This window comes from Triticum dicoccoides, chromosome 2B, assembly GCF_002162155.2.
Source record: "Triticum dicoccoides isolate Atlit2015 ecotype Zavitan chromosome 2B, WEW_v2.0, whole genome shotgun sequence".
Taxonomy (NCBI): Eukaryota; Viridiplantae; Streptophyta; class Magnoliopsida; order Poales; family Poaceae; genus Triticum; species Triticum dicoccoides.
The window spans coordinates 751,984,563-751,988,067 of record NC_041383.1 but is presented as its reverse complement, the minus strand read 5'-3'; positions in this window follow the sequence as shown (position 1 = coordinate 751,988,067).

Here is a 3,505-nt window from a genome sequence, read left to right as displayed (position 1 = left end):
AACCTCTTCCACCTCCCCACGGTGAGCCCCCTCTTCCACTTCCACACCCCCCCTTTTCTTTTTTTTACTTTTTTCTTTTCTTTTTTAGATATTAGATATAATTTTAGATAATAAATAGTTTTAGATAGTTTACATATTAGAAAAGAAGAAGGAAAAAATAAAAAAATAAAAAGGGAAAGGAAGAAGAAGAGGGAAAGGGAAAGGAAGAAGAAGAAGAAGAAGAAGAAGAAGAAGAAGAAGAAGAAGAAGAAGAAAAAGAAGAAGAAGAAGAAGAAGAAGAAGAAGAAGAAGAAGAAGAAGAAGAAAAGGAAGAAGAGGAAGAAGAAGAAAAGGAAAAGGAGGACAAAAGAAGAAGAGGGGACGAAGAAGAAAAAGACACGTTTTTATACTTTCTTATTTAGGGTTCCGCCACGTTTTGTAGTTTCTTTATTTTCTTTAGTTGAATGTTTTTATACTGCTAGCAAGTTGCCTAGTTTGCTGACCGAAAGAAGTTAAAATAGTTATTATATGAAATTCAACTAAGGTCACTAGTGCTACTAATAAATTCAACTAGAGCCATCATATGTCCACAAGTGCATATAATAAATAATAAATAAGAAGAAGAGAAGAGGTCGTTATGTGCGTTTAGGGTTGGATGCATGAAATCTTAATGCAAAAGAACGTCACTTTATATTGCCACTTGTATGTGGACCTTTATTATGCAGTCCGTCGCTTTTATTGCTTCCACAACAAGATCGTATAAAGCTTATTTTCTATGCACTAATAAGTCATACATATTTAGATAGCAATTTTTATTGCCTGCAACATGACAACTTACTTGAAGGATCTTACTCAATCCATAGGTAGGTATGGTGGACTCTCATGGCAAAAATGGGTTTAAGGATATTTGGAAGCACAAGTAGTATCTCTACTTGGTGCAAGGAATTTGGCTAGCATGAGGGGGAAAGGCAAGCTCAACATGTTTGGAAGGTCAATGATAATATAATTTAACTGAGATGTGAGAAAACATAAACCATTATGTTGTCTTCCTTGTCCAACATCAACTCTTTTAGCATGTCATACTTAATGAGTGCTTCACAATCATAAAAGATGTCCAAGATAATATATTTGTATGTGAAACCTCTCTTTCCTTATTACTTCCTATTAATTGCAACGATGACCAAAACTACGTTCGTCAGCTCTCAACAACTTTTATGCCTCATACTTTCTATGTGTGAAGTCATTACTATCCGTAAGATCAATATGAACTCTTTTATTCTTTCTACTTTCTAAAGATCATAGAAACATAGCAAAGCCCTTGACTCAACACTAATCTTTATTATAGATAGCCCACGGACTCGATTACATAAAGAGATCGCAAAGCAAAACTCAAAACTACTTGATATGAAAACTTCAATCTACTAGATCAAGATACAACTAAAAGGATTGAACTAAATAAAACGGTAAAGATAGGAGTGTGATGGTGATACGATACGGAGGCACCTCCCCCAAGCTTGGCAGTTGCCAAGGGGAGTGCCCATACCCATGTAATTATGCCTCCTTCTTCACGGTTGGTGTTATGATCTTCTTGGCAATGATGCCCCCAGGATACGATTCTCCTCCTCGAGCTTATTGACTTGTTGTTTGAGGTCCATAATTTCTTTGCGGAGCTTGCCCGTAACGGCTAAAGCTCCCTTTACCCAAGGATGCTGCATAGCTTCTGGAGAACAAGTGACGCTCTTTTTCATATTTTCATAAGAAAGAAATCTAAAGTTGGAAGGGATGACCAGATTTGGAATAGCCGAGCTATGTAGTTCCCCCATCATGAATTCTGCTTGGAGACGAGAGGTGACTTCTTGATCTTCCTCCATGGCATCTATCCTTTTCAAGTCGGCCTCCATCTCATCCTCCGTTGATGGTCCAAAGTGATAAGCATCGCAATTTGCTCCTGGACGTGGTGTCGGGTGAGACACCCGACTCTCCCCGACTGACTCTTGAGAAGACATCTTGCTCTTAAACTGCAACAGGAACAACTCGAAACGAAAACAGAGGATATTTGCGTGATACGGTGGTCAAAACCTTCGGGAGTTTATATAATGAATTTTTACCGACCAAAATACGTAACGTGCAAGAAAATGGAGTCCGGGAGGCACACGAGGTGGCCACGAGACAGGGGGGCACGCCCAGTAAGGGTGGGCGCGCCCTCCACCCTCGTGGAGGCCTCGTGTCCTTTCCGGACTACTTCTTACTTCCTAAAATTCTTAAATATTCCAAAACTGATAAAAATTGCCATTAGAATTGTTTTGGAGTCGGTTTACTTACCATACCACATACCTATTCCTTTTCGGAGTCTGGAGTGTTCTGGAAAGTGTCCCTTATGTATTCCTCCGGGGTTACAGTTTCAATAATATTAGTTTCAACATTGATAGGATTACCTGAAATATAATGTTTAATTCTTTGACCGTTCACCACCCTCGGACTTGTGCCTTCGCAGTTGTTGATTTTTATGGCACCAGAACGATATACCTCCTCGATAACGTAAGGACCTTCCCATATAGAGAGAAGTTTTCCTGCAAAAAATCTTAAACGAGATTTGAATAATAACACATAATCACCTATGTTAAACTCACGATTTTGTATCCTTCTGTCATGCCAGCGTTTGACATTTTCTTTGAATAGCTTGGCATTCTCATAGGCTTGGGTTCTCCATTCATCAAGTGAGCTAATATCAAACAACCTCTTCTCACCGGCAAGTTTGAAGTCATAGTTGAGCTCTTTGATAGCTCAATATGCTTTATGTTCAAGTTCTAGAGGTAAATGACATGCTTTTCCATAAACCATCTTATGTGGAGACATACCCATAGGATTTTTGTATGTAGTTCTATAGTCCCATAATGCATCATCAAATTTCTTGGACCAATTCTTTCTAGATCTATTGACAGTCTTTTGCCAAATTAATTTGATCTCTCTATTGCTCAACTCTACTTGACCACTAGACTGCGGATGATAAGGAGATGCGATTCTATGATTAACATCATACTTAGCAAGCATCTTACAGAAAGCACCATGAATAAAATGTGAACCACCATCAATCATAAGATATCTAGGGACTCCAAATCTCGGAAAAATAACTTTTTAAGCATTTTAATAGAAGTGTTATGATCAACACTACTAGTTGGAATAGCTTCTACCCACTTAGTAACGTAATCAACAGCAACTAAAATATGTGTGTAACCATTAAAGGCAGGAAAAGGTCCCATATAATCAAAGCCCCAAACATAAAATGGTTCAATAACAAGAGAATAATTCATAGGCATTTCTTGACGTCTACTAATATTACCAATTCTTTGACATTCATCACAAGATAAGACAAACTTACGAGCATCTTTGAAGAGAGTAGGCCAATAAAAACCAGATTGCAATACCTTGTGTGCAGTTCTATCTCCAGCGTGGTGTCCTCCATATGATTCAGAGTGACACTTGCAGGATCTATTCTTGTTCATGCTCGGGTACACAACGTCTAATA